This window comes from Sus scrofa, chromosome Y (assembly GCF_054392235.1).
Source record: "Sus scrofa isolate SSC_HxYL_T2T_F1_AM1 chromosome Y, Sscrofa_HxYL_maternal_Yorkshire_Landrace_v2.0, whole genome shotgun sequence".
Lineage (NCBI taxonomy): Eukaryota > Metazoa > Chordata > Mammalia > Artiodactyla > Suidae > Sus > Sus scrofa.
In genome coordinates this window covers 6,254,739-6,279,659 of record NC_139402.1, presented here as the reverse complement: position 1 = coordinate 6,279,659, position 24,921 = coordinate 6,254,739, and the positions used below count along the sequence as shown (strand labels likewise).

The following is a 24,921-nucleotide window of genomic DNA, read 5'->3' as shown; positions in this document are numbered from 1 at the left end:
ACAAACAAAAAGCAGCTAATCTGTAATTCAGATGATGTTGAAACTTAAATTACCAATGTATATGAAGTTCCCATCATGGTGCAGCAGAAATGAATCCAACTAGGAACCATGAGGTTTCAGGTTCCATCCCTGGCCTCATTCAAGGGGCATTGCCATGGGCTGTGGTGTGGGTCACAGATACAGCTTGGATCCTGCATTGTTGTGGCTGTGGTGTAAGCTGGCAGCTGTAGCTCAGATTGGACCCCTGGGCTGGGAACCTCCATATGCCATGGTGAATCCCTTAAAAAGCAAAAAATAATCAAAAACCTTTCAGCTTAAGCTTATTTTATTTCAGGGATAATTAATGCAGGTAAAATTATAACAGTTAATAAATATGGATTTAACAGAAATAGCTTTTCCAAAAAAAAAATACATGCCAAAGAAATTAAATGTTCTCAATATTCTTAAACTATAAAAGCAAGATATCCATGAAGTTTTTCTTCATCTTTTTTTTTTTTTAAATCGTGGTGGAAAACATTGAGAATATGGCCAGACGTTGGTCTCAGACACTAACAATACAAGGATGAAAAATACAGAGCTTACCTTTAAACAATCTAGAGTGTAAGGTTTAGAAGCCAACAAACAGTTGAAATAGGGTAGAAAATACTGAAATTTTGGTGTACTGAGAGTTATGGGAATTCAAAGAAATGTCATCTAACCAAGCTTGGGGTGAGATGGTGTGGAGGACCAGAATAGAGCTGCTGGAGAAATAACTCTCCAGTGAGTTTTGAAGAATGACAAACAATAAATGCTGGAGAGGGTGTGGAGAAAAGGGAAGCCTCTTACACTATTGATGGGAATCTAAGTTGGTGCAGCCACTTATGGAAAACAGTATGGAGGTTCTTTAAAAACCTAAAACTAGAACGATCATATGATCCAGCAATCCCACTCCTGGGCATCTATCCAAAGAAAACCATCATTTGAAAAGATACATGTACTCCAGTGTTCATAGCAGCACCATATACAATAACAAAGACTGGGAAGCCACCTAAATATCCACGGACAGAGGAGTAGTTCAAGAAGATGTGGTACATATATACAATGGAATATTACTCAGTCATAAACAAGACTGGAGTAATGGCATTTGCAGCAACATGGATGGACTGAGAAATTATCATACTAAGTGAAGTTAGATAGTAGAAAACATCATATGATATCACTTACATGTGGAATCTAAAAAAAAATAATTATCCATATGAACTCATTTGCAGAGCAGAAACAGACTCACAGACTTTGAAAAACGTATGGTTACCAAAGGTGTCAGGTTGCGGGGAGGGATAGACTGGGGGTTTGTGATAGGTATATGCACACTGAGGTCTATGGAATGATTGAGCAGCAGAGACCTCCTGTCTAGCATAGGGCACTCTACCCATTCCGTGATTCTGTGATCATTTATATGGGAAAAGAATCTGAAAGAGAATGGGTGTGTGTGTCTGTATAACTGAATCATTTTGTTAGACCGCAGAAATGATTATGACCTTGTCCATCAACTATACTTCAATAAAGCTTTATAAACAACAACGAAGAAGACAATGAACTGACAAGAAGAAGGGATGCCATGGCTGTGATTTTCCTTCCAAGAAGGAAGTTGGCTGCCTCAGGCCATTTGGAGTGTCCGAGAGAGGATGGTTCTAGAAGGAAGTTAGGTAAGGCTATGGATACAAGCATGGTGGCTTCAGAAAGAGCTTGTTATTCCCAAATGAGACAACTTATTCTTTTTGTCCTTGCTTTTGGTTGCTGATGAAACTTGGCTCTTCCATGTTGCATAGAATTTCTTAAGCATTGGTTCTAGTGAAACCAACCCATTTATTTTCCCCCTGAAACTTGTGTGAGCAAAGAAGGCAAGGTTATTCCTGTTTTCGGATGTTTTTCTTTCCAGGAAATTAAAACAACAACAACAAAAAAAAAACAAAAAAAAACACGTTTACCCCAGATTGAATTTAATCAAAGACTTCTTAGACTTTCATGATTAAAAAAAACCTCTGGGTGGATGTGTCCAATAAGTGAATCAACATTTATGTGAGTTGATAAACCCATCAGGATCAACAAGAGCAAATTGCTTGTATATATGTTAATATGAAATTATTGATGCAGGCTTGATTTGTGTAAAATAAACGGTTAACATTTACATATTTAATTTCAGCTTCAAGTGATACAGTTCTTTAAATAAGATTTGTAATCCCAAATGTTCTCACTTGTTATTTTTTGCAAAGACCAGATTGAAATTTAACCATCTACATCCTACATCAGTGGACTGACAAAGTAAGCCAGCTCGTAGCAATAAAATTAAATCGAATAGTATTTCAATACCCCCTGTTAAGCATGAAATTATAATACTAATGAAACTATTCTATGCTTCCCTGAAAAGACACTTTATATCTTTCCCGATATAAAATCACATGAGGGTAACACTTTGTACATTTTCTTCTTGATGAGAAAATGGGAAACCATGGTTGTGCAAGTGCATGGATTCAAAAATTTGGCCAAATGTATTTCATTTTCTTTAAAATTTTAATTTAGCTCTTGAAGAGTATTAACCTCGACAGAATTTATTAGGAGGTGAAATCTTTGCTTTTACAAAAGTCTTGGGTGCCGTGAAAATAGGAGTCACAGGTCTTTAAGAACTGGAAAGTGGGGCGTTCCCATTGTGGCTCAGCGGTAATAAACCTGACTAGTATCCACAAAGACCTGAGTTTGATCCCTGGCCTTGCTCAGTGGGTTGAGGATCCGGCGTCGCTGTGAGCTGTAGTGTAGGTCACAGACATGCCTCGGATCCCACGTTGCTGTGACTGTGGTGTAGGCTGGCATCTGCAGCTCTGATTCAAACCCTACCCTGGGAACTTGGAAACTTCCATATGGCACAGGGGCAGCCCTAAAAAGCCAAAAAAAAAAAAAAGAACTGGCAAATGGGTCCCCTAACTTTAAGAAGTATTTTTGCTGACATTTGTTTTCAAGACACCAGCAAGGTTAGATGAGATATCATTATAGGAGGAAAAATCTCCATCCTTTGAGTCACAAGCGTCTGTGTGTATCTAATCAAAACGATTGACCTTGACCAGAAAAATACATGTATGTGCTTTTGCACATACCACAGTGTCAGGGATTTTCAGCCCATATATGGATCAGTGGTTAGGAATGCCTCCTTCAAAAAGTAAGTTCTCCTTGGAGGAGCAAGTGGCCTTTCTTAATTTGGGAGAAACAAGACCTTAAAGAATTACCAGCAAAGATTCACGATGTAAAGGATGTTACCAGCCTTTGCTGAAATGCCTGTACAGGAAAGAAAATGATTTGCTGGAGTAAGACTTTTTCATGACCTTAGTGTTTGTACAGATGTTATAAGAATAACATGCAATTCTGAATGCTCAAATGGATTTTTCTAAAGCTGGATGTTTCTTTGGTAGAAATCTTAGGTCAAACCCAACATCAGTGGATTCTTCACTCAGGTCCTAGTAGGTACCAGAGGGATAGGTCCTCTTTTGCGGCTCTGAGGTTGGTGTTTAGACCATCTCCCAAGTTCTGTTTAAGAATGTTGAACCCATACCTAAAACTGTGTCTCACTAAGTGGTATTCACAGGATTCTACTTTACTAGGGATCGTTTTGACCCTGGGTCCATTTCCTTCGGTCGTTTCATCTTATAACTCCTCTCAAAATTAAAATCAAACACAAGTCGATAATGCAGTTTCCTGGTGTTGGATGAGCATGGCGGTTCAAGAACAAAACCTAGATCCATCCCTCTTAGAGCTGACCAGCACACTGCAGGATCCAACTCATGGCAATGCTGAGTTATTAAGAAGAAGTGAACTTAAACTGGAAGAAAGCCCACCTGCCCGTCTAAAACATTTTGTTCCGTAGAAGAAGTCAGAAACAAACCTATGCAATTCTGCTGATACAAAGTTCAAGGTCCGGTGAGGCTCATGTAGTGATTTTCTCGAGATAGGAAATGTTTTGGAAGTGGGCAGGAAGGAGGGAAATGCAGAAATATTTTATATCATGTTCTGGCTGCTGTTTCCACAGACACATCTCTTTGTCCAGAGTCCTGAAGCTGCACACTTAAGACAGATGCATCCTATTCCATGTATATGATATCTGATTGAACTACCATTAGTTTTTAAAGACAGTAAGTTAAATTAGCAGCTGCTAAAATGTCTCTGTGGAAGCAGCAATTCCACAGGGCTTTCATAGATGTGATGCCATGTATTTCGTGTATCAAATAATATACCTTGTGGATAGGTGTGCCTGACAACACAATTTGGGAAACTCTCACATAAAGAGTGCTGAGTATTTAAACATGATATTACATTATAACCTAATTTTAAAATTTTTACTTTTATTAGTAGTACTTAAGTTTTATTTATTATTTTATTTTATTTTTATTTAGAGATTTTTATTATGGTTGATTTACAATGTTCTGTCAATTTCTGCTGTATAGCAAAGTGACCCGGTTATACACACAATTTTTTTTTTTTAGAAGTGAGTCCTTTCAAAATGGTTAGACTTTGGAAAAGTGGGTTTCAGTGGAGGAGCCCACTGATGAATAATTTAAAATGACAATTACTGCAGAGAGATGAGGTGAAGTTTTTCATTTTATTGTTGAAACTATAAAAACCTCAGTGAACAGACTGAATAATTTTACAAAATTTCTTTTCTTTTCTTTTCTTTTTTTAACACCACACCTATGGCACATGGATGTTTCCAGGCTAGAGGTCAAATTGGAGCTGCGGCTGCCAGCTTGCACTACAGCCACAGCAATGCCAGATCTGAGCCGTGTCTGTGACCTACACCACAGCTCATGGCAACACCGGATCCTTAACCCATTGAGCAAGGCCAGGGATCCCACCTGTGTCTTCATGAATACTGGTCAGATTCATTTCCGCAGAGCCACGACAGGAACTCCTGGTTGTTTATATTCTGATCGATGCCACAAACATTTATTTTTCTCTCTTAAAATTCACTGAGTTATCACACGGCCTGGCACCCTAAGAGGTGATTTACTGCTTCTTTCAATGGGCCCAAGCAATGACACACCTAGAAATGTAGGACCTCATGAAATATCATATAATATGTCATATACATTGAAATGTGTGACATGACTTAATTGCTAATTTAATTTGAATATCTTCCCTGCATCAACAACAACAACAACAAAAAAACAGCCATGCTGGAGTTCATGCTATGGCACAGCAGAAATGAATCCAGCTAGTATCCAGGAGGATGCAGGTTTGATCCTTGGCCTCACTCAGTGAGTTAAGGATCTGGCATTGTGCATGAGCTGTGGTGTAGGTCACAGATGCGACTCAGATCCTGTGTTACCATGGCTGTGGTGTAGGCCAGCAGCTGCAGCTCTGATTCCACCCCTGGGACCTTCCATCCGTCACAGGTGCAGCCCTCAAGAAGGAAAACAAACAAACGTACGAACAAACAAGAAAACTCCACCTGTAAGTTGAGAATTAGGTTTTATTAGGTGGCATACTGAGGGCTTACACCCAGGCAGCAGCTTCGTAGACCGCTCTGAGGGACCGTTCCAAAGAGGTCAGTGAGGAATGGGGATGCAGAGAAATTTTTGCAACAAAAACCAGAGAGTGGGAACATCCAACAGTGACTGTTATTTTAAGAAAAACCAGACATCTCACAGGAAGGAAGGGAGTGCTTTTCTGTGTCTGGGAAGATGCAGGGTTCTGGGTTCAGTGAAACCACTCCTTTCATAGGCACCTCAGCTCCTTGGGGCCAGAGTCCTATTTTTCCCCAACCCACCATCCTTCCCCACAGGAGGCACTGCCCAGAGCAGCTGTGGTGGCTGCTGGCTTGATGGCTGCAAGCGTGATGGCTGCAAGCGTGTTTATTTACGGGAAAGGTAAGGTGACTTTCTTTATCCACCCCTTCTGTATCACGAGAGCCTGGAAATGTTGTCTCTGTCCATTCGGTTGCCCTCTGACATAATCTGGGGAGGGATTAATTATCTGGGGAGAAAAACATGAAACATTCAAACTTCTTAGAAACCATCGAATGGTAGAGGTCTCCTGAGTGCATTTTAAATTTCAGCCTTCTGTGATCTGATGGGTTCAATCCGTATCAGTTCATTTTTAAGCCTGTTCATTTCATGAAAATTCATGAAGGTGGATTTCTTCTTTTTTTCCCGCCTTTAACTGTCAGTACGTGCTAAATCTGAACGCTCCTTCAAGGCTTCCACGGGAGACCATAGTGCTTTGCATCACCTTCTCAGCAGAGCCCTGGGTGGGGAATGGGCCGCCGGGACCCTTTTAACTTGATGATCTTTGTGTCTGTGGCCTGCCTCTTGTCTCAGGAGATTTTTCTCTGACATTTGGAACTAGGACTGCAGTTCCATTTTGGTTGGCCACCGGTAAAGAGTCTGCTATTTATATCAGCAACAGCCTACAGTTGGAAAGTGGTCAGGGATGCATTCTCCCTGGAGCTGAAAATACCCGGCTTGCTCACAAACAGATGATATGAGTGAGAGCATCATTGTCAGGGCAAATCGAACAAGAAACCCTTGAAATTCGATGGTTTGTTTTAGCATCAAATTAGAAGACAATGGCGCATATGCAGCCACCATCGTCAGAATAAAGGTGGGACATGATTTGATAGCATTTCTGTTGGGAGCTAAACTTCTTCCAACCAATTTCCACCCATTCCATCCATTTTTTGGGCTACTGGTAGACTAGATGGACCATAGTTCTCTTTTTCTATTCCTTACTCGTAAAATACAGCGGATTATGCCACTTGATTAAGAAGCATGTTTTATAAATCATCTGAAGAAAAATAGAACCCAGTGAAGAATGAAGCCTGCCCCATATTATATGGGTAGAGTTTGCACCACATTCTTTTTTTTTTTTTCTATTTGCAGGCAAATTCTCATCCTAAAATCTTACGTGCATCACAGATTCTTAGGTAGAACACGTGCTAGATATTAAATCATGTGTTTTATTCAGTGTGTGTGCTCTTTTTTCCTTTTGCTGCCTTGTGTTTGACAGAGGTCATTATCTTTCAGGTGATATTAAAAGGTAATGCATGTTGGATTAAAAAAACCCATTTGTATTGAGATGTCTTTCAACGCCCAGAAAACACACTGATCGTAAGTATTCAGTGGGATGCTTTCGGTCCATTTATGTATTTTTATCATGTGATATATGCACACAATTTTTCATTATCCTAGGAAATTCCCACCAGCATCCTAGGAAATTCTCCATCAATTAACTCCCCACCAGAGCCCAGCTTCTGTTGCTCTTGAAAAGGTTTCCCAGTTCTTGCACTTTTTGTTAATTAGATGTTACGATATATTTTTGTCATTTTTAAAACAGGTAACATTTCTGAGATTTATAGTGTTGTGTATATCAATGGGTCATTTGTTTTTATTGCATATTGCTGGTTTGGACACATATACAGTTTATATTTTCCTCAACAAAATTTGGGTTGTTTTTTAGGTTTTGGCCATTACAAATATTTAGGCTCTGTAAACTTTCATGTATATGTCTTTGCCTGGATGTATTTCTTTATGTTATTGGAACTGGTTATGTTATTGGAACTTCATGTTATTGGAACTGGTACACTTTTAACTTTGTAATAAACTACTAAAAAATTTTCCAGAAGTTACTGTCATGGCTCAGTGGTAAAGAACCTGACTAGTATCCATGAGGATGCAGGTTTGGTCCCTGACCTCTCTCAGTAGTTTACGAATGTGGTGTTGCCATGAGCTGTGGTGTAGTTTGCAGATGTGGCTTGGATCTGGCATGGCTATGGCTGTGGTGCAGGCCAGCAGCTGCAGCTCTGATGCAACCCCTAGCCTGGGAACTTTATATGCTGCAGGTGCAGCCTTAAAAAAAAAAAAAAAAAAAAAAGTAATAATAATAATATAAAAATAGTGTAAAAATAATTTTCCAAAGAGGTTGTCTGATTTTGTACTTCTTCAGCAAGGCATGAAAATTCCAGTTGCTCCTGTACTCACTAATATGTGAATCATCCATCTTTATGCTATTCTGGTAGATGTGGTTTGATTTTAATGTTTTCATGTGGTTATTGGTAATGTTTATGTCTTGAATGGTAGTTACACATTTTAATTTTTTTTTTACCTTTCATTTATTTATTTTTGTCTTTTGAAAGCCACACCTGCAGCGTATGGAAGTTCCCAGGCTAGGGGTAGAATATGCTGGATCCTTAACCCACTGAGCAAGGCCAGGGACAGAACCTGTGTCCTCACAGATACTAGTCAGTTTCATTACTGCAGAGGCACAACAGGAACCCCAACACATTTTAGTTTTTAATTCATTTTATTGCACTGTTCATCTTCATTGTTTATTTGTAGGAATTGTTTATATATTCTGGATATGTCTTATAGATATGTATATACATAATTTATAAATTATAATTTACAATATATGATTTTTATGTTTTATTTATATATTTACATCATTTATATATTATTTTTTATACAAATGATATAAATATGTTGTGTATTATTGATATATCATTTTTATATATGAAATACTATTTATATAAATAATACATATTAAATATATTCATACATTATCTATATATAAAATATATATACATATATATATACTTTTTAGTGGTTAGCCTAAATATTTTCACAGTGATCTCTCTAAGCAGAAATTAGCAATTTTGATTGAGTATAATTTTCTTTTTTCTTTTTTTGTCTTTTTGTCTTTTTAGACCCTCACCCATGGCATATGGAGGTTCCCAGGCTAGGGGTCTCATCAGAGCTGCAGCCACCAGCCTACGCCACAGCCACAGCATCGCCAGATCCGAGCCACATCTGCAGCCTCTACCACAGCTCACGGCAATGCTGGATCCTTAACGCACTGATCGAGGCCAGGGATCGAACCCGCAACCTCATGGTTCCTAGTTGGATTCGTTTCCACTGCACCACGATGGGAAGTCCGAGTATACTGTTCCCATTTTCCCCAGGTTTTCCCATTTTTCCCCCATTTCCCAGTTTTTCCTGTCCTGTCCAAGAAACTTTGTTAAAGTGAAATCCTTCTGTATTCCCTGACAGAATCTTTATGTTAAGCTCAGGTGTATATATCCTCTAGAATTAATTATTAGCTGTTGTGAGGTAGAAGTATCAGTTCTGGTTTTTCTGTTTACCTGTTTTTCCGCCATCATGTATTGAAACTGTTTTATACCAGCTGGAGTCTCTTCCTTGATACCCTGTTACTTTTTGTAGTTTTTTCTCTTACCGCTGCAAGATCACTACAGCAATAGTAATAGGATATGACCTCTTGATATCTGACGGTATAAATCCTCCCTTTGTTCTCATTTTTCAAAGTCATAATGTAACAACCATTTTACACTTTGCTGGATTCAGTTGCCTACTGTGTTGTTGGTCTTTACTGCCTCCTTATTCATGAACTTATTGTTCTGTGTTGTTCCTACTTAGTAACATGTGTTTCAGGTTTTTGTGTTGAGGTAATGCTGACTGTTAGAACAAGAGGGGACATGTGCATTTCATTTTTAGAAAGTGTTTAGGTGGTGTAGATGTCATATCTTCTTTAAATGTTTATTTATGTACTTATTTTTGTGTTAGATTTACAAATGTGTTACAATGGAATACTACTCAGCCATAAAAAAGAATGACATAATGCCATTTATAGCAACATGGATGGAACTAGAGACTCTCATACTGAGTGAAATAAGTCAGAAAGACAAAGACAAATACCATATGATATCACTTATAACTGGAGTCTAATATACAGCACAAATGAACATCATAGACTTGGAGAATAGACTTGTGGCCACCCCAGGGGGAGAGGGAGGGAGTGGGATGGATCAGGAGCTTGGGGTTGTCGGATACAACTTGGAATGGATTTACAATGGGATCCTGCTGAGTAGCATTGAGAACTATGTCTAGATACTTATATTGCAACAGAACAGAGGGTGGGAAAAAAAGTATACATATAAGTGTAACTTGGCCCCCATGCTATACAGTGGAAAAATAAATAAATTTTAAAAAATGTTGTGTTAGTTTCAGGTGTACAGTGAAGTGATTCAGTTAGACATAGATTTTTTTTCAGACTCTTTCCCCTTATAGGTTATTGCAAAATATTGAGTATAATTCCCTGTGCTACACAGTAGGTCCTGGTTGGTTATCTATTTTATAGATAGCAGTGTGTTTATGTTAATCCCAAACTCCTAATTTAAATGTTTTAGAGAATTTATCAGAAAATCTATACCTCCTGAAGGGAGGTGTTTTTTTTATGGTATTTAAAAATTATTATTTTCCAAACTAATTTGATAGTTATATATCTGTTTGAATTTTATTTCTCCTCATGTCAGTTCTGATACATTGTGTTTTTTAAGGAAATATCTTTTTATCTGTGTTTATTACTATAAAGTTATTCATGGTGTGCCCTAATCGTTTTAACATTCCTGGCATTAGAAATGTCTATTTTCTGTCTTTTTCTGGATCCCTCTTCTTAGAATTTATCAATTTTCTTAAATTTGCAGAAAAAGACAAACTTTAATCCAGATATCTCTATTTTGCATGTTTTCTAAAGTATGACTTCCTACATTTGGTTTTATTATTATTTAATTTCTTAACTTATTTTGGTTTTATTTTGCTCTTATTTTTCTAGCTTGTTAATATGTTGATTTTATACTTTTTCTTAATTCTATGCACACTTTTGGTGCATCTCACACGCATATCGATATGTGGTCTTTTCATCTGCAGCTGTCAGCATTTCTAATTCTTCTTGCAATTTTGTATTCTTTCTCAGGGTTTTTAAAAAGCATTTTCTTAATTTCCAAATATATAAATGGTCTCTGTCTCTCTCTGCCTCTCTCTGTCTCACACACACACACACACACACCACAGATAGAACTCTTTCTCTGTTAAAGTGTGTTGAAGGCTTTCTACCTATTTAATTGCCAGTGGTACATAATTTAATATCCTTTTAGTTGGTGAAGAGGCTTAAAACTACTGCAACCGTCTAGTGGGTTTTGATGTTGGTATTAATGTATAGCACGTAATCTTAGCGAATGTGCCTATGCCCTTGAAAATCAGTATCTATTCTAAAGTTCCTGGATATGCTGTTACAGAAATGTTGATTAGGTAAATTTTATTGACCATGTAATTCAAATCTACCATATTTTTATTGAATATTTGTTTCATGCTGCTGAACATGGGTCTCTTTTTCTGCGTCTTTTTTTTTTTCTATTTAGAACTGCATTATTTCCTACATTTTAAAGCTCCAATATTGACATCTCCTACATTGTAAGTCTGTGGGAGAACAATTTTTTCAGCAATTTATAGGTTTTTTTCAATTTTATTCCAGGCTCCCTTGTGTGTGGTGGATGGTTATATTTCATCCTTCCCAGTATTTTCTTGAACTCAATATGTCTTTATTCTCTGATTACTTTAAGGCTTAAGTTTAGTTTTATTTTCATCAGTGTGCCTATTTTGTAGCCAGTGCAGTTTTCTGTGTATGTATTCTGCCTGGTGACTGTCAAGCTTCTGGCCTTATTTGGGGGATGTGTTTTACCAACTTTAGAATTTTTTGACCATTTTGCTTTCAAATATTTATTTTTCCCCTTTGCATGTCTCAGCTCTCCGGAAGTACCAATTATACGTGTTATAGCGTTCAATATTTTGTTTGTTGGATGTCAAATGATGTGCTCCTTGGTTTGTGTTCCACTTTTTTATTTAAAATATTTATTTATCAGTTTCAACACTTTTCTTGCCTATGTCAAAGGTACATATACTTTGTTGCTGTTCCAGGCTCCTGTGGAGCAAATCCACTGAACAGGTCATTTTTTTGTAGCCTAGTTTTTTGTTTCCAGTGTTTCATGTTGATGCCTTTTTATAACTTCCATCACTTTACCAAAATACCCACTCTTTTTTTTAAAAAAAATTGAAATATAGTTGATTTAAAATACAATGTTCACTTCAGGTGTACAGCAAAGTGATTCTGTTATATGCATATATTCTTTTTTGTATTCTTTTCCATTATAGGTTATTATAAGTTATTGAATAGCGTCCTCCTGTGCTATACAGTAGGTCCTTATTGTTTATCTATTTTGTATATAGTAGGGTATATATGTTAACATAAAACCCCTAATTTATCCCCCCTTTCCCCTATGGTAACTGTAAGTTTGTTTTCTATGTCTATGAATTGGTTTCTATTTCATAAATTAGTTCATTTGTATCATATTTTAGATTCCACATATACATGATATCATATGATGTTTGTTATTCTCTGATTTACTTCACTCTAGTTGCATCCATGTTGTTACAGATGGCATTATTTCATTCCTTTTTATGGTTGAGTAGTATTCCTTTGTATGTATGTACCACATCTTCTTTATCCACTCATCTGTCAGTGGACATTTAGGTTGTTTCCGTGTCTTGGCTATTGTAACTAGTGCTGCTATGAACATAGAGATGCATATATTTTTTTGAATTACAGTTTTGTCTGGCTATATGCCCAGGAGTGGGATTTCTGGGTCATATAGTAATTCTATTTTTAGTTTTCTGAGGAACCTCCATATTGTTTTCCGCAGTGATTGAAGCAATTTATGTTCCCCACCAACAGTGTAGGAGGGTTCCCTTTTCTCCACACCTTCTCCAGTATTTGTTATTTGTAGACTTATTAATGATGACCATTCTGACCTGTGTGAGGCAGTACTGCATTATAGTTTTGATTTGTATATCTCTAATAATTTGTAATGCTGAGCATCTTTTCATGTGTCTGTTGGCCATCTGTATGTGTTCTTTGGAGAAATGCTTATTTAGGTCTACTGGACATTTTTTGATGGGATTGTTAATTTTGTTGGTGTTGATCTGTATGAGATGTTTGTGTATTTTGGAAATTAATTCCTTCCTTGTCAGTCAGTTGTTGGCAAATATTTTCTCCCATTCCATAGGTGGTCTTTTCATTTTGTTTGTGGTTTTCTTTTCTGTGCAAAATGTGTAAGTCTGGTTAGGTCCCATTTGTTTAATTTTGCTCAGTCTTCATTCTTTTGTTCAATCTCTACATTAGTTCCTATATTCTATCATTGCTCTGTCTTTCTATCTACTGTAGTTATTTTAAATACCTTGTCTGATAACTTTAACATCTGGACCATCTATGGGTCTGCTTTTATTGACTATTTTCTCTTTTAAGCACAAGTTACATATTTTTATTTCTTTAGATGTCTCTTGATCTTTATTTTGCCTAGTGGTTCATTTGTATGAAAGGATAGTAGGATGTGAAATCCAAAATCTTTTACTCTATGTAGAAAAATGCATCCCTCCTTTTTTTCTCTCAAGCTCCTAGAGTGTGGGACTATGTCAGTGTGACCTCTAGTTTAGCTAAACCCGTGCTTTTTGCAGCTTTGATTGGATTTAATCTACTAATTGCTTTACGTGTTTTCAGAGCATGCTCCAAGGCTTCTGTTCAGCATCAGTTAGAGCTGAGCACTAGTATGATTTCATTCTATGGGTGGCCTCTCTTGCTTAATGCTCAGCATCCTCCTTTTAGGTTTGCTTAGGGTTTTTCCTTTTTTCTCTAGCCCTGCTCCTATATTTCTCTTTTTGAGAGACCTCTCTTTGTCCCGAGGCTCTTCCTCCAGGCTTCTGAGGGCAGTTGGTTCACAAAGTATGCTTTGGTGAATTTCTCTTAGCTCTCATCCCATACCCCTGCCTTTGAGGTGTAGATATATACTACTTGGGTGAAGCTTGAATACATCATAGGGGATATATAGCAACTTTCTTGGTCTGCCCCAGGAAAGTATGTGTAGCAAAGATATGGTGGTAAGAATCAGTGGGAAACTGGAGTTCCCATTGTGGGTCAGTAGTAAAGAACCCAGCTACTATCCATGAGAATGTGGTTTGATCTCTGGCCTTGCTCAGTGGGCTAAGCATCTGGCATTGCTGTGAGCTGTGGTGTAAGTCACAGATGTGGATTGAATCCCACGTTTCTGTGGCTGTGACTGTGGCTAGCACCTGCAGCTCTGATTTGACCCCTAGCCTGGGAATTTCCATATGTCATGGGTGTGACCCTAAAAAGAAAAAAAAAAATAGTGGGAAATACAGAGCCCATTTGGGACACATCCACACATGTGGTTATGTACTTAGATATAAAGTCATATTTGTGAACCTGCTCTGAAGTCTTTTGTATTTGTGACATGACAGAAGGTCTAATCACTGAAGGCTATAATGGAAACGTTTTTATTTGTCCTTAGTATTATAGGACCTAGCAGTGTAGAAGAAAAAGGCTCCAGTATTCCCCAATAGACCCTTCAATTTCACAGACTATTTTGTAATCCCTGCTTCTTCAAGTCTCTGTAAAGTTATATTAATAGGTTTTATTCAGAGTTCCTATCTGAAGAAAGCATTCAGCCCTTTGTAACCTCACATATTAAAACATTCAAATAATTATATTTTTATAGTGATGGCAGATGGTATATTTCACTTGACGCATTGAAGCATGCATGTGCAGAATGAAGATAAAAGGTATTAGGAATTTTCTGGTGGAGAAGAATCTCTTGGGAATTATAGTCTCTCTGCTCCTGATAATCCCCTCAAGGCTTAGACCCTATAAAAGTGAAAATGACCCTTTTCCCCAAGACCAGAGGTCGAACTGATGTCTCTTCCATGCTGGGACCCATTCCCAACTGAATTCCTGATATTTTATACTTTTTATTTAGCACAACCCTTGCCTAATGCCATTCCTTGTGACAAAACTTGCTGAGCCCAACCTCTCCCTGTGCTATTTGTTACCCTGCTGCTGTTAAAACACTAACCATTTTCATTTAGTTTGTCCTTCTTTGAGTTGTCCATGTAGGGTGGGTTCATCTCACTGGCCCTTCTGGTCTAGGCTGAGCCGGGATGGCCCCACGGCTTTGTGCAGTACACATGAGCCACTTTCTTTCCTCCTGGAGGCTGACTGGCCATTAACTGAGGGATTCCTGTTCTCAGATGGTCTCAGACGGAACAAATTGTCTTGGGGTGATGAGGAACAGCGCAGATTCAAGAGACGGATCAGGAAATAGACTCCACATCCTTCTAGGAGGAATATATATTGGAAGGACACAGAGACAGAGAAGGGTGGAAAAGCATGGCCCAGGTTCTAACCCATCTACCAAGGTGTATACGCCTTTAGACCACCTGATATTCTTGACTAACTCCTACCTTTCACTTGTCCACTCCCTTCCCTCATTTCCATGCTCTGGTTCATCCCAGATTCCCCTGGTTATTCTAATCTCTCCCTGGTATGAAGTGTATATCCCTACTGGTTCCCAAATATGTTTCTGTGGTTTGCAAGTTGCCATCAGAAGGGCCATCTTGCCATCAATGATGATATCCTGGTAGTTCATCCATGGTTTGGAGTGAAATCATTCAGGTGGATCATTTAAGTCTATTGAAGGGCTGGAGGTCATTCCTACAAATGACCCTTAGCTCTCACATGTAGCCTGCTCAGCCTTGTGCCCTAATTACTTGTTCACTTGTTAGCAAGTAGAAAGTTAACGATGAAGTACAGTTTGCAATGGACTCTGAGTGCCAATTAGGTGAGAGAGAAATCAAGCTGGATTTGGGTGCCAAGGTTGGTCTTATTCATAGGCTGGTAGCTGAAGCATTGTATGCCCAGACAAATGAATGTTCTACATCGCTAACTTCTTGCTGGTCCTAGAACACATGATTTCTTTCTATCTGAGATGTGTGTATTTCTTACAGGTGTGATATCATTATCTAAACAGGCTTGTAATGCAAGTAGAGAAATCATTCTATGGTAAATGTTTTCAGGGACGTTTTTCATATACTCTTGAAAGAGAGAAGCCCATGCCATTTAAAAAATGCATGATTTGATTGATTTAAATGGCAATGACAGCACTTCTATGTGGAATCTAAATATGGCACAAATGAACCTATCTACAAAACAAAAAGATTCATAGACCTAGAGAACAGGTTTCTGGTTGCCAAGGCGAGGCAGAGGCTGGGGGAGGAAGTGGGATTGACTGGGAGTTTGGGGTTCATAGGTGCAAACTATGACATTTAGAATAGATAAGCAATGAGGTCCCACTAAACAGCACAAGGAACCATATCCAATTTCTTGGGATAGAGCATAATGGAAGATAGTATGAAAAAAAAAAAGAACGTACATATATGTGTGCCTGGGTCACTTGGCTGTACTGCAGACATGGATAAAACATTGTAAATCAACCATCCTTTCATAAAAATAAAATTAAACTAAAAGCCTAACTGGACAGAGAGTTAAATTAGAGATTCCTTTTATGTTTGGGGAGATTCTGTTTTGCTTTCTCATATTGACAGATCTTGCCTTCCAAAGTAGATTCAAGCATTGAGTCATGGACTAGAAGCTTTGGTCCAGCAGATGATGGACTTGGATGGAGGGTGGGTTCAGGAAGAGGCTGGCGTCTGCCTTCCCAAGTGTTTGGATTAAGCCCAGGGAAAACCGAGGCAGGGATGCACAGTCTGGTCCTTGCCTTCTCAGATTATGTTCAGACTCCATGCTGATGTCTTCTTGACAACCTTAAAAAACAACTGCTGCCAGGTAATAGGAGGAAACGAGACATTAGTATGATACTCAGTGCAGACTGCAATTTCTGAAATAACGAAAGCATCTGCATTAGGTGAGCCCCTTATATCAATTTAGTGCTTGTGGCTTACAGAGAATGCCTAAGCCTCTTCTCTTTTGAAGACCTGTTATTGATAAAAGCCAAAGCTAAAATGCTGAGGAGTGAAGTCTGTAGAGAGATGACACATGCACTAATTGAGCTCATAAGATTTCCTGGAAACCCAATTGCAGATCCTGGCCACTGATGAGTTCTGCTGCTTTGAAGTGGCCACTTATTAGGGCAAAAGTGCAGGTGGATATTCTATCCAAGGTCCTAAGAGGGGAAAAAAAAATGCTTCTCGAAAATGCATGTCAATTAGCTGTGAAAGCATTTACAACCCCTCTCTCGGACACTTGTGTTATTATCGTTCTCCAAGCTGATCATATTTCTCAATTCTGAAACGGATCTTCAACACTGGCTGGTCTGAGTCGTGCTGCTGGAGCCTGTGACTAAGGTCAAGGCTGTAGTTTGTTTCAGGTATGTTTTACCTGTGTTTCTTGGAGTCTAAGCAGGAGGCGGCCGTGGCTTATTCCTGGAACTCAAGGATCATTCTACCAGTGCTGGCATTTTTTTCATCCTCTCTTCCCCTCGCATTGGCTCATGTCCTCGTGACCAAAGAAAGTCATGTGGTCAAACCCAAAGGCAAGGTAAGGCAGACAGATGGAAAAATGTGTATATATTATCTGTGGCAGTGGAGTGGGAAAAAAATCAGACAAATTACGGAATCTTCCATAAGCACTTTTTCATGTCATTTGGATGATAAAATAGTCACCAATAAACAAGAGCAAAAAATACACTTATGCTCTGAGAGAGGGATGGATAAAGGGCTGTCACAGATCATTGGAATGAAATTCGTCAAGGGAAGTGATCTGAGTCAAGCTTGGGATACAGTGTCTGAGACAGAGGCACTGACCTAAAATTTCCATAGTTTGTTTGTTTTTTGTTTTTTTTTTGCATTTTAGGGCCACACCTGCAGCATATGGAAGTTCCAAGGCAAGGGGTCAAATTGGAACTACAGCTGCCAGCCTATGCCACAGCCCAGCAATGCCGTGGGCTCCGAGCAGCATCGGCCACCTACACCACAGCTCATGGCAATGCTGGATCCTTAACCCAGTGAGTGAGACCAAGGATCAAACCCGAGTCCTCATGGATACTACTCCTCATGGTTACTACTTGGATTCATTTCCACTGCACCACAGTGGGAACTCCCAGTGTCTGTTTTTCTGTGTCTGGCTTATTTCATGTAACAATCTTTTCAAGGTCCATCAATGTTGACACAAATGGCAGGGTTTACTTCTTTCTAAAGACCCAGTAATATTCCATTGTGTGTGTCTCATCTCTCTATCATCATCAGCATCATCATTATCATCCATCTAAATGTCTGTCCATCTATCTATTAAATATCTTTTATATATTATTTATCTATCATCTATAAAGCTATCATCTATGTTGGTATGTATCTATGTATGTATCTATCGCTTGTCAACTTTCAAGCTAACATCTATGTATATCTATCATCTCTATCTGTATCTATTTATCTATATCAATCATCTATCTAAATATGTATCTAATCTATCTATCTATCTGTCTGTCTATCTATCTAAATATGTATCTGATCTATCTATCTAAATATGTATCTACCTATCTAAATATGTATCTGATCTATCTATCTATCTAAATATGTATCTACCTATCTAAATATGTATCTGATCTATCTATCTATCTAAATATGTATCTACCTATCTAAATATGTATCTGATCTATCTATCTATCTAAATATGTATCTACCTATCTAAATATGTATCTAATCTATCCATTCATCCATCATCTATGATCTACCTATCATCTGTATCTATCTGTCTGTCTGTGTGTCTATCATCTGCATCTATCTCTCTCTCTAATATTCCTATCTATCTATCTATCTATCTATCTATCTATCTATCTATCTATCATCTATCTATCTATCATGTGCATCTCTCTCTGACACCCACATTTTCCTTATGCCTTCATCCATCCACAGACACTTAGGTTGTTTCCATGCCCTGGCTATCATGAGTAATGCTGCAGTGAGCATGGTAATTCAGATATGCCTTTGAGATCTTGATGTCATCATCACTCCATCTTAACCCCTTGGTATTAAACAGTCCATCTTGCTAGATCAGATGATACAGAGGTTGCAGACAGATCTGGGATATTAATGCTCTCCTGCAATGGGGAGTCATATTATTGCATCCCTTTCCTTATTGCAAAGGTTTGGGCAAAAAAAAAATGTTTACCCATACCTTTTCAAAACAGCATGACTGCTGGATTGCTTTGGAATTCAGCTGCATATCACAAAATTATATTGGTAGCAACCTAAACCACGTAAGCATTGGTGCCTGCTTTCGTGACAGCCAACGTACATTTTCCAGGGAAGATATTTAGAAGTGACCAACCTTGCACATGGATGACACGACATGTTATAAGTGAAGGTAGAAAAGTGCCACCTTTCACATTTTTTTTTTAAATGTCACTCCTGTTTCTTACCAACCGGAGAGTTGATTAGACTGTTTCGTTTTCTCAGCGGTTTTGTTTTTCCAGAACAGAAGCAAATTCAGGACTAAAGACAACGTTCTTTTGGCAACTTCCACAAGGGTGTGGGGGGTTTCAAACGTTGCCTCCTTTTCTAGACCCCTGGATAGAGGTGTGTGTCCATGATTATACATTGTAGCTGGAAATATTAGCAAGCTTCAGAGTTCAGGATTCAATTGAAGATATTCTAAAGGATGCATTGCTTTGTGTTCTTACTAAGCTGGAGGCAGAGCACGCCATATGGAAGAAGGAAAATATATTTTCAGATAACATATATTGTTATCAAAAATAAATCTGCCTAATGGAAAAGAAAGTCAGAGAAAGGGCTGTTAGGGTGCAATAAGAACAGCGTCCAATCAGGTAATTATTGTCATCAGATATACATGTTTGAAGATGCAGGGAATCTGAGAAACTGTTTTTATCCAACTGACTTAATATAGACAGAACACTGAGGCCAAAGATTGTGTTTTATTTTTACTCTCAGTGATAAAAAAAAAAGAACTGTTCAGCAGCTCCCTGGTGGCCCAGTGGTTAAGGATCAGGCGTTGTCACGGCTATGGTTTGGGTCACTGCAGCAGTGTGGGTTTGATCCCTGGCCTGGGAACTTCTACATGCTGCAGGCATGACCCCCCAAAATGACTGTTTATTAATTTTTCCACTCTCTAACCATATTTCTCAAAGAGTTATCCCTACATTTAGTACGGAGGAGAAAATTCCATTTAGATAAGTGTGTGAATACAGGAAAAGCAGGATCCTTCGTGCAGGATCGTTCAGAGATTTTAACACTCGAATGTATATAGCAAATCCATACATCTTATTTGACCCCAGGAACTCCCCCCAACCTTTTTCTCTCAAAGTATCCCCTCAAATGAGTGTTCTGATTAATAACACACTTCAGCAAGCACAGGATGTACCATACCCTTAACCTCTCAGGACCTTCCCTGGAGAGTGACAGCTGACAGTGAGCCCATGGCATGTCTGCCCCTCCAGATTCTGTCCATACCTGTGGTCCACCACAATGAAGTTCCAGGAAACCCTTCGGTCTGCACACCTTCCCTGTCTCAGATGGACACAGCTATTCACGGTCCTTCAGGAGGTAGGCTGCTTCTAAACTAATTGAGAAAGCTTCCGAAATTTCACTCTGAACGTGTACACCTGTCCCAGAACAGAATATGTGCCTGTGTGCTAAACTCTTCATGTTTAAAATCCTGCTATCTTTATGAAATGAATGTGAAAGAAAACAGAAGGAATTCAGTAGGAATAGGAATATATACCATTTGAGAATAAGAAATGGATTAGGATTATATTTACATATATTTTTCTTTCCTAAGGAAACACGTGATGATGTCATGATGAAATATATATATGTATATACAAATACACATGTGTAATATATACATTTATATGATACAAATATATATCTACATTTATATCACAAATACACAGTATATATATTATATAAATACATTCAAATATAGTATCTTCCTTTATATTATGCAAACACATACATATATAATATATACATTTGTATGAATACACATAATATATACATCCATAAGAACATGTTATGTACAGATATACATAAATAATATTTACATTTATATTATACAAATGCCTAATATATATTATGCAAATACATACAAATATAATGTCTACCTTTATATCTACAAATACATACATATAGAATATATACATTCATGTTATAATAGCATGTATGTATAAATATACATATATAATACCTGCATTTATATGATATAAATACTAATATATAATGTATACATGTATATTTCATGAACACCTATATAATATATACATCCATATAATAAGAACATGTGTATATACAAATATGCATATATAATATCTACATTTACATCATACAAATATATAATATACACATTTATGATATACAAATACATAAATACATTATACAAACACATACATATATAATATATACATTTGTATCATGCAAATATATACATATGTATTATAGACATATAATATACATTCATCTTATAATAATATATGTATATGCAAACATACGTATATATTAGCTACATTTATATTATACAAATACATAATATCTACATTTATATTATACAAATACATAATATCTACACTTATATTATATAATGACATACAAATATACACACATACAATACTTACATATTGTACGTATATAATAACCTATATTATAGACAACCTATATAACCTATAGTATATACGATTGCTGTCTAGGGATGGACATCAGTGATGTATGTAGATACCATTTCTATGAAGATATCCCATTGCTATTGCTGTATATAATAAATATAATATATATAAAATATGATATATATGCTATATACGTATCTGAATCTTCCAGTCACCTTCTGCTCCTCTGAAAATAGAGTTTATGTCTGGAATATAGTGTTACTCAGATGCACCAAAAAAAAAGACAAGGGTCTTAGGTTTGTACCATTGAGTCTCTCAGTGTCATTTTTTTCCCTGGATGTATTTTCCTGGACACAGCTCCATGGGTCACATTAAGTACAGCCCTTTTCATTTCAATTACCACTGCATCTGCCGTCCTGCTCCCTGTGACGCAGTAATGACACCTGTAACGGGCATCTCAAAGCCAGAGAAGAGGAGGAAATGGAGCAAAATCCACCCAGAACACAAAGGCTTGAGGTGAGATGGCTAAGTTACACCTCCTGCCTCCTCTGATGACTTTGAAGTATAATGAGAACTGCAAAAGTGCATTCTTTGAATTTAAATATGAGTTCCTGACGTAACCAAACACAAATGCGAATAGGCAGTCAACCCATGTGAAATCAAAGTAAAAATTAAAGCTCGTACTTAAAGGCGTCCCATGGTGGTTCCGTGGAAAGAAACCCGACTAGGATCCATGAGGACGCGGGTTCGATCCCTGGCCTTGCTCAGTGGGTTATGGATCCAGTGTTGGCCATGAGCTGTGGTGTAGATCGCAGGTGTTGCTTAAATCTGGCCTTGCTGTGGCTGTGGTGTAGGTCGGCCGCTGCAGCTCTGATGGGACCCCTAGCCTGGGGATTTTCAGCGGCCCTGAAAAGCAAAACAAAACAAAACAACAACAAAAAAATAAAATAAAAAAGCAAGTACACATGTAAAAGGCACAACAGGTACCAAAAAATAGTGACCCAGCCCCATAATTGCTGGGATCCACCTTTGTAAAGTTATTCAATGTTAACTATAAATATCAGTATCCATCACCCTCTTCAAGAATATTTTTCATTGGAAATATGTGGTAGCAGCCAAGTACACTTGCACTTTCTTCTTGCTCACCCTGTGTTAAAGCACTAATTAAAAAAAAGAACAACGCAGCATGTTAAAAACAGATTTGCACTGGGAACTCCACCCCGTATTCTGTGACCATCTATGTGGGAAAAGAATCTGAAAGAGAATGCATGTGTGTACATGGACCATGGAGTCACTCTGTTGTACAATAGAAATGAGCAGACTCTTCAAAATCAACTCTACTTCAATAAAAATTTTAAAAAAAGACAACACAATCCTCAGGAAATCCTCACTAAATACCATTTCACCGCAGTGCACAGTGTCAGTTTGGAAGGATCCCTAATCCATTGACTTTTTGGCCAAACCCAAATTGCCTGAAACCCAAATTTATGAAGTGTGATTCTGGGTTCGATGTTCTTAAGAGGATACTACAGTAGGCTTTGCCTCTATAGCTTCTGTTTCATTCGAAAGCTGATTCTCATTTTGGGCCAGAAAGTGAAGGATTCTTTGATCGTCCTGGCCACCAAAATCCCATCCCCAAAAAAGGCACTTCACTGACATCTTACAATAAATGAATTTTCTGTTTCCATGAGGTGTCCTTCCGGGACTTGGGTTTTGGGAAGGCAATGGCCACAAAATTTTTGGAATTGGATGCTTATTTATGTTCTCAGAAACATCATGGAATCTGTTCAAAATCCCTCGAAGCCCTTTGAAAGATCTGTTTTTAATTCTGCACATGATCTGATTTCTTTGGCCCTGCTGTCTAAGTAGGTATACACATATTTATTGCCCTTTGTTTCATTTCCTTTTCGCATCGGCTTTCCTATCCGTTCTGTGTCTGAATTTAATTAACATTTTACGTTTCTTAATTTCTTTCCTGGATTTGAGTAATGTTGCCTTATTAGCACCTCAAAGTCAGAGGGCGAACTCCAAGCAGGGGCCTTAATTGCATGAGAAGTTAATTTCCGATTACAGGCAAACTCATACATCGTAAGTGGTCTTTCCCCTTTTAAATATTCACAGAAAAATTAAGACTGTGAAGGCCTTGGATCCATTTTTACGTATTAATTTTCTCCAAACTTCGGTGAGATAATACAAGAAGATAAAATAATAACATGGCTCTCGTTCACAATAATCAAAATTTGCTGCACTTGCTAATATATGACAATTTTTAAGCATCTAGTTTCCTACGACTTGTAGATACGAACTACCTATCCCATGTCAGATAGGTAACATTTGCTGCAGGGCATAATTTTTCTTCTGGGTTGTCCTTTCTGGAAGAATGATCAGCATCATTTCATTTGGGGAAAAAAAAAAGATGATATATTTATTTTAGGAATTTCCTTTAGGAAATGGTGAAGGGGGGGTTAAGTTTTCCGATGAGTCTATTGAAAAGAGACTTCAAATTTCTAAATGTGTGGCCATGGATAGCTGGATAAATTATTTCTTTTTTTTTTCTTTTTTTTTTTTTCTTTGTCTTTTTGCCATTTCTTGGGCCACTCCCGCAGCATATGGAGGTTCCCAGGCTAGGGGTTGAATCGGAGCTGTAGCTGCCAGCCTATGCCAGAGCCACAGCAACTCGGGATCCGAGCCGCATCTGCAACCTACGCCACAGCTCATGGCAACGCCGGATCGTTAACCCACTGAGCAAGGCCAGGGATTGAACCTGCAACCTCATGGTTCCTAGTCAGATTCATTAACCACTGCGCCATGATGGGAACTCCTGGATAAATTATTTGTAATATATCCATCTATGCCATCAATCGCTATGATGATGCAGAAAAGCATTTAACAGCAAAAGGGAAGTTTTTTATATTATTGATGGGTTGAAGAAATGCATAGTTCCAAAAAAGGTGGAGGATACGTAACTATGATGGTATAACATCATATAATATGTATTTGTGCCCGTAGAGAATGACTGGAGGTACATAAGACAAAATGTTAAGAATAGTCATCTCTAAAAAGAAAAAAAAAGAATAATTATATCCAGGTAGTAGATAGAAGAAGGTTGTTTTTCTTTTTGCCGCCCCCCCCCTTTGGGCTTTTTGGTGCAATGTAGATTTTTTGACATTGTCCATGTTCACACAATAAAATAGTGAAATTGAATTAAAAATATGTATTTGGAGGAGTTCCCATTGTGGCTCAGTGGGTTAAGACCCACTGGGAGGATGCAAGTTTGATCCCTGACCACGATCAGTGGGTTAAGGATTGGGCATTGCTGCACGCTGCGGTGTAAGGTGCAGATGTGGCTCAGATCTGGTGGTGTTGCTGTGGCTGTGGTGTAGGCCAGCAGCTGCAGCTCCGATTCGACCCCTAGCCCAGCAACTTTGTATGCTGCCAGGGTGGCCCTAAAAATTTATGAATAAAAAATGTATTTGGAAATGTTTAGTGCAACTATTTGGAACAACTAAATTTAGAGTATAGTTACAGGATCATGGGTCTACAAACATAAGTTTGTATAGTATAATTTAATA

At 38.0% G+C, this 24,921-nt stretch overlaps 1 long non-coding RNA gene across 1 annotated transcript in view; it reads left to right on the top strand.

Moving 5' to 3' along the window:
• The first annotated feature begins 5,693 nt into the window (after positions 1–5,693).
• The window catches only part of LOC102164143 (uncharacterized), a 358,716-nt gene continuing 339,488 nt past the window's right edge, over positions 5,694–24,921 (top strand). Inside the window, exons 1-2 of the long non-coding RNA XR_014836014.1 lie at positions 5,694–5,891; positions 7,047–7,130. This is a non-coding gene — a long non-coding RNA (uncharacterized LOC102164143). The remainder of the gene's footprint in view (positions 5,892–7,046; positions 7,131–24,921) is intronic.